This window comes from Cervus elaphus, chromosome 23 (genome assembly GCF_910594005.1).
Source record: "Cervus elaphus chromosome 23, mCerEla1.1, whole genome shotgun sequence".
In the NCBI taxonomy this organism is placed as follows: Eukaryota; Metazoa; Chordata; class Mammalia; order Artiodactyla; family Cervidae; genus Cervus; species Cervus elaphus.
In genome coordinates this window covers 57,098,795-57,106,658 of record NC_057837.1, presented here as the reverse complement: position 1 = coordinate 57,106,658, position 7,864 = coordinate 57,098,795, and positions in this window count along the sequence as shown.

The window sequence follows — 7,864 nt, the reverse complement described above, 5'->3', positions numbered from 1 at the left end:
AGGCTCTTTAAGTGCCATATGAAATCTACTCCGGCTGAACCAAGCCAAGAAAGGGAGTAGGGAAAAGAGGGTTATTGGTACATTACTGAGGTCACAAAGTTGACGAGAAGTGGACAAACTGGCTTTAGAGAGGTCCATCCAGAGCAGCTCTAAGGACCTCATCAGTGAGAATTCATGAATTATGCTTTAGATCAGGGATTGTCAAGTATTTTCTATCAATGACCATTGTATATATTTTCAGCTTTGAGGGCTATGCAGTGTCTGTTGCAACTATTCAACTTTGCTGTTGTTTGTGAAAGCATCCATAGACAAGATGTAAATTAATAAGTATGGCTGTTTTCCAATATTTATTGTATGTTTATTAGTAAAACTTTCCAACTTTATTTTAAAAAACAGGAAAGGATTTGATTCAGTTCAGTTCAGTCACTCAGTCATGTCTGACTCTGCAACCCCATGGACTGCAGCACGTCAGGCTTCCCTGTCCATCATCAACTCCTGGAGTTTGCTCAGACTCATGTCCATCAAATCGGTGATGCCATCCAACCATCTCATCCTCCATCATCCCCTTCTCCTCCTGCCTTCAATCTTTCTCAGCATCACGGTCTTTTCCAATGAGTGAAACTGAAATTCCAATAATTTGACCACCTGATTCGAAGAATTGACTTATTGGAAAATGAACTGATTAGTCTGCTGCAAGTCACATGCCCACAGCAGAGTGATGGAGGCACCCACCTCTCCTATTTCTCCTCCTCCTCCTCTTCTTATTAAGGACTTTATTTATGACTTCCACATGTGGCTTGCAGGATCTTAGTTTCCCCACAAGGGACTGAACGTGGGCTCTCGGCAGTGAAAGCATGAAGTCCTAATCACTGGACTGTCAGGGAATTCCCTACTTTCCATGTCCATGAATTCAATTACTTTCAGTACAGTTCAGTTGCCCAGTCATGTCTGACTCTTTGCAACCCCATGGACTGCAGCACGCCAGGCCTCCCTGTTCGTCACCAACTCCCAGAGCTTGCTCAAACTCATGTCCATTAAGTCAGTGATGCCATCCAGCCATTTCATCCTTTGTCATCCCCTTCTCCTCCTGCCTCAATCTTTCCCAGCATCAGGGTCTTTTCCAGTGAGTCAGTTCTTCGCATCAAGTGGCCAAAGTATTGGAGTTTCAGCTTCAGCATCAGTCCTTCCAATGAATACTCAGGACTGATTTCCTTTAGGATTTACTGGTTTGATCTCCTTTCAGTCCAAGGGACTCTCAGGAGTCTTCTCCAACATCACAGTTCAAAAGCATCAATTCTTTGGCATTCAGGTTTCTTTAGGGTCCAACTCTCACATCCATACATGACTACTGGAAAAACCATAGCTTTGGCTAGATGGACCTTTGTCATCTATTTTTCAATTACTTTAGCTGTCTCCTATAAGTGGAATTATTAAGTGTTTGTCTTTTTGTGACTGGCTTATTTCACGTAAGTGCTTCACTGGTGGCTCAGATGGTAAAGAATCTGCCATAATGTCCTCAAGTTTCATCTATGTTATAGCAGGTGATCAGACCTCCTTCCTTGTGAAGGATGAGTAATATCCCATTGCTGTGTAGACCACATTTTGCTTATTCAGTCATCCATCAGTGGACACTTGGGCTGGATCCACTTCTATTCTTCACTATTGTGAATCATGTTGCTGCAAACATGAGTGTACAAATATCTCTCTCAGTTCTTTGAGATACATACTCAGAAGTGGAATTTCTGGATCATATGGTAATTCCATTTTTAATTTTTTGAGGAACTGCCGTACTGTTTTCCATAGATGTTGCTGCACTTTACAATGCTACCCTTGCTGACTTTTTTTTTTTTTGCCACTTGTCCACCAATTGTCAAGACTGAGGTACTGAATTTTCCATTGATTGTTGTTGAATTTTCTCTTTTTCCTTTCAGTTCAGTCAGTCTTTCCTTCATTTACCTTGGGTTAACGGATAGAAGTTGACACGTACATATATATTTATAACTGTTATATCTAGCTCTTGTATTGACTCATTTATCATTATGATTTATCTGTAAGACTTAAAGTTTCTTCATCTGATACTGATAAAGAAACTCCAGCTCTCTTTGGTTACTGTTTGCACAGTATACCTTTTTCCTATCGTTTTACTTTCAACCTATTTGTGTCTTTGAATCAGTGTTTCTGTTAAAAACAGCACATGGTACAGTCTTGATTTTTCATTCAGTCTGACAGTCTCTGTCTTTAGAGTTTTTAGTCTTTGCACATTTAATGACATTCCTGATATGATTGAATTTATGCCTATTATTTTGCTATTTGTTTTCTATTTGTCTTATGTCTCTTTTCTTCTCCTTTACTGACTTATTTTACATTAAATGTGTTTTCATGAACTATTTTAATTTATTGCTTCATTATTTTCTACTTTTTAAAAGTTGTTTTTTTTTTTAGTGATTGCTCTGAGGGATTATAACCTGCATCTTAATTTAGCACAATCTGCTTCAAAATAATATTAACTTCATTTCAACAAAATCTGGAAACTTTGCTTCAATATGTCTCAACCTCTATCTGTTGTGCTATTACAAACCCAGCCATACAGTGTTACAAATATTGCTTTGTCCAATCATATATTTCTTAAAAGGCAAGAGAAGAAATGGAATCTATTTAAAGAACCCTTTATATTTGCCATTCCTGGTTTTCTTCCATTCTTCTTGTGAATTCATGTTATGGTCTAGCATCAATTTCAGCTTGAGGAACTTCCTATGGTATTTCTCATAAGGCAGGTCTGCTAGCAACAAATTCTCTCAGTCTTTGTTTATCTTAGAATCTATTCATTTCACCTCCATGCTTTATATTTGCTAAATAGAGAATTCTTGTTTGATGATGTGTTTTATTTCAGCATTTCGAGTATGTCATTCTGGCGCCTTTGGTCTCCATTGTTTCTGATGAGAAGTTAGTCGTGAACCGTATTCCCCTCGTTGCTTTCAGGCATAGAAGCCTTCTCAGGCCAAAAAAAAATCTGATTTTCATACTGTTCTTACCTGAACTTTGGTGTGTGTGTGTATTAGTTGCTCAGTTGTGTCTGATTCTTTGTGACCCCATGGACAGGCTCCTCTGTTCATAGGATTCTCCAGGCAAGAAAGAATACTGGAGAGGCTTGCCATTTCCTTCTCCAGAGGATCTTCCTGACCCAAGGATTGAACCCAGGTCTCCTGCATTGCAGGTGGATTCTTTACTGTCTGAGTCATCAGGGAAACCCTAAGTCAACTATACTCCAATACAAAATGAAAGTTTTTTTAATAAAAAAAAGAAATATGAACATAGAAAAAAATAAAATCTTCCTGTTTTGAATTTCAAGAAAACTTTATCCTCACTTCTGTCACAGAAAATGTCAGTTTCATCTTCATAGTTAAATAATCTCTCTCCTTAGTAGATTTGCAGCTTCCTGATGGCATGCATCATAGTCACCTTGATTACCTTGCTTCCTCTGTGGTGAGTAACCTTGCATCTAGAAGTTCAGTAAGTATTTGTTCATTTTAGTTGCATCAGAGGGCACAAATTATAAGAAAAAACGAACATTTTGCCATCTTTGGACTCTTTTCTTTATGGTAAGGTGATTCAGCAAAGTTAAAAAGAAGAAACATTGTGGATGTTTGGAGAACAGACTAAGTGAGGCTCCTGTAGTCTCTGGGTGAGAGTGGAAACCTGGCCAGTGGGTGGTAGTGGAGATGGGCAGAAGTGAGAGATGTGAAGTGTGTTTTTAAAGCGGGAATGAGGGGCTTTCCCTGGTGGTGCAAAGAATCCTCCTGCCAATGCAGGGAAGACGGGTTTGATCCCTGGTCTGGCAAGATCCCATGTGCTGCAGAGCAACTCAGCCCCTGCTCCACATCTACTGAGCCTGTGTGCTGCCACTATGACACCGCTTGTCTAGAGCCCATGCTCTGCAACAAGAGAACCCACCTCAAGGAGAAGCCCATGCACTGCAACGAAGAGTAGCCCCTGCTTGCCGAAACCAGAGGAAGCCCTTAGAGCAACGAAGACCCAGCATAGCCAAACATAAATACACAAGCAAATAAAATGTAACAAAGTGGGACTGATAGAGGATTTGTCTTTGGATTGGATGGGGGAGGGGAAAGAAGTTAAGGATGACTTGTAGGTGTTTGGGGTTGGTAACTGGAGCTGCTGGCCCCATTTCTTGAGAGGGGATGAAGGCAAAAGCACCAGGTTTGGGGTGCTCACAGAGATGCTGAGGTATCCATGGGGAAGCCTAATGGTGAAGTCAGGAGTTAGTTGGGTGGGTAGATACATGAGTCTGGAGATGAGAGAAGACACAGGGCTGCAGGTACAAATTTGAGAGGTCCCAGAACAGATGGCTTCAAAGATTGGGGGTGGAAAAGAGCCCCTTGAGGAAAGTGAGGAAGGAAAGAGTCCAGGCCTGGGTTCTGAGGCTCCATGGTGCCTAGAGATCTAGTAGAGGGACCACAGGGGAGGAAGTCTGAGAAGGAGCAGCTGAGGAGGAGGAGGAGGGAAACCAGGAAAGCGAGGAAGGACAGCATTTCAAGGTCAGAGCTGCCCGTGCCAATTATTGTCAACAGATCAAACAAATGAAGTCACAGAAGTGTTCTTTGGGTGGGAAAGAAGGGTTGCCATTGGCAGGTGTAGTTCAGTAGCATGAAGAAGACGGCAAGACAGAGAGGGGACTTCCCTGGTGGTCCGTTGGTTAAGAACCTGCCTCACAATGCAGGGGACGAGAGTTTGATCACTAGTTGGAGAACTAAGATCCCACAGGCCGAGTTGTGTGGCGCACAACTAGGCCTGTGCACCACAATTAGAGACTGTGCACCACAACAAAAGATCCTGCTTGTCTCAAGGAAGAGCTAGCATACCACATTTAAGAACTGACATGGCCAAATTAATTAATTAATTTAAAAATTCACATTAAAAAAAGGAGAAGGCAGAGGAGTGGGCTGAAGCATGACTAGAAGATGAAGAATTTAAATATTGGGGTGTTTAATATACACTCATTGGATAAGAACATTCACTCTCTACCTGTCCAGCTTCCTAAGCCTCTCCCAAGTGTACTCACTCCATCCCCATGCCCGCCTCACTCTCAGTTACCATCAAGCCTCACCTGGACATTTCATCCACAGCATCCTAACTGGTACCCAGCCCCTACTTTGCTCCCTTTAAGCCCTTTCTCTATGGGGCCAGAAGAACCTTCTGAAGACCTTACCTTTGATCATGTCACTCCTGTGTTTAGACACTTTTGATGGCTACCCATGACCCTGGGATAAAGTCCAAACCACTTGTTTTTAGGTCATCTGGCTCCTGCCTAGATCTCAGTATCTCTCAGTATTTCTCTGTCTGTCTCTCTTCCCACTTCATCTCTGCTCTTCGATTGTGTTCTTACTGTCATCTTGTATGTTCTCTACTGTGCCCTACTCTCTTTGTCCTCCAGGTTCAAGTCTGAAGTCTTAGCTTAAACATCATCGCCCTAGAAAGGCTTCCCTTGACCTCTATGAGATCAAGCCCTCTCCTCTCCACACTTCTTCTATCATCAGAAATGACATTTCTTTTCTCTTTTCCACCATTAGCGTTAGATAAACTGTTTTCACAATTTATAGCTGCATCACAGTCCATTACACTGAGTAGGAACTCAGTAAATATTTCTTTAATAGATTAAGTGAAACCACATTCTCATTTCTAAGGAAATCCTCCACCAGAATTTTTCTGAAATAGGAGAATCTCTTAAAAGACTTTAGAGCCCTTATTTTCAGTAATGTAAGCTAATTTGGACATTTTAGACAAGGCTTTTCGAAAACAACCAGTCAGCAAACAATATCTTAGGAGGTAAGACCTACAGACTCAATTTTTCTAAATCATCACTGCTTATAGACTGAATGTAATGCTTTCATTAGGGGTTGTTTGTTAATCTGCTTAATAGTAAGTAACCTTTTGGTTGAGAGAGAGGTAAGTTAAATAATCCCTGATTCCATAGAAGCAATTAGTTATATATACATTAATTTGCCTGCTTTCAACTCAGGTACTATTAAAAAAAAATACAAGAGGAGAAGTAGTGGGAGTTTAACAGTCGTGTATTCTTTGTGACATTTTCAGAAAGCAAATGAAAATAATCCCTGAAACAAGCCAACTGCAGGGACACTCATTAACTTGATATGCTTTAATCTTGTGAATAGAAGCTGGAGCCAAGTCACTGAATCAAGAGCTGCACACTCCCAGCTCTGGATACCTGCAAGACATCCAGGCATGAGTGTTCCGACTGCACCTCCGATCAGCACGACCCAATCTGAACTCAGTATTGGACTCGTGAGGGTGCCCTGCAAAACCTGCCCAAACCCTGGACTCCCTACCTCTGTGGTGCTCCATTCCTGGCACAAGGCTGCAGGTCTCAGCAGCATCTTCCTGGGCAGGCTCCTTGGCCATTCCCAAAGCTGCTGCATCCTCAGGACTTAACCCTGTACTATATAGTAGGTCCTTGTTGTTTATCTATTTTATATATCATTGTTGTTGTTCGGTCACTAAGTCATGTCCAACTCTTTGTGACCTCATGGACTGCAGCATGCCAGGCTTCCCTATCTATCACCAACTCCTGGAGCTTGCTCAAACTCATGTCCGTCAAGTCAGTGATGCCATCCAACATCTCATCCTCTGTCACCCCCTTCTCCTTTTGCCCTCAATCTTTTCCAGCATCATGGTCTTTTCTTTTTTTTTTTTTTTCTTTTTTTTTATCATGGTCTTTTCTAATGAGTCACTTCTTTGTATCAGGTGGCCAAAGTATTGGAGCTTCATATTGGAGCTATATATTTTGTATATAGTAATGTGTAACGTGTAATTTGAATGCAGAGTTCCAAAGAATAGCAAGGAGAGATAAGAAAGCCTTCCTTAGTGATCAGTGCAAAGAAATAGAGGACAACAATGGAATAGAAAAGACTAGAGATCTCTTCAAGAAAATTAGAGATGCCAAGGGAACATTTCATGCTCAATAAAGGACAGAAATGGTATGGACATAACAGGAGCAGAAGGTATTAAGAAGAGGTGGCAAGAATACACAGAACTGTACATAAAAGGTCTTCATGACCCAGATAATCACAATGGTGTGATCACTCACCTAGAGCCAGACATCCTGGAATGTGAAGTCAAGCGGGCCTTAGGAAGCATCACTACAAACAAAGCTAGTGGAAGTGATGGAATTCCAGTTGAGCTATTTCAAATCCTAAAAGATGATGCTGTGAAAGTGCTACACTCAATATGCCAGCAAATTTGGAAGACTCAGCAGTGGCCACAGGACTGGAAAAGGTCAATTTTCATTCCAATCCCTAAGAAAGGCAATGCCAAAGAATGTTCAAACTACCGCACAATTTCACTCATCTCACATGCTAGCAAAGTAACACTAAAAATTCTCCAAGCCAGGCTTCAACAATATGTGAACTGTGAACTTCCAGATGTTCAAACTGGTTTTAGAAAAGGCAGAGGAACCAGAAATCAAATTGCCAACATCTGCTGGATCATCGAAAAAGCAAGAGAGTTCCAGAAAAACATCTATTTCTGCTTTATTGCCTATGCCAAAGACTTTGACTGTGTGGATCACAATAAATCATGGAAAATTCTTCAAAAGATGGGAATACCAGACCACCTGACCTGCCTCTTGAGAAATCTGTAGGCAGGTCAGGAAGCAACAGTTAGAACTGGACATGGAACAACAGATTGGTTCCAAATAGGAAAAGGAGTATGTCAAGACTGTATATTGTCACTCTGCTTATTTAACTTATATGCAAAGTACATCATGAGAAATGCTGGGCTGGAGGAAGCACAAGCTGGAATCAAGATTACCAGAAGAAACATTAATAACCTC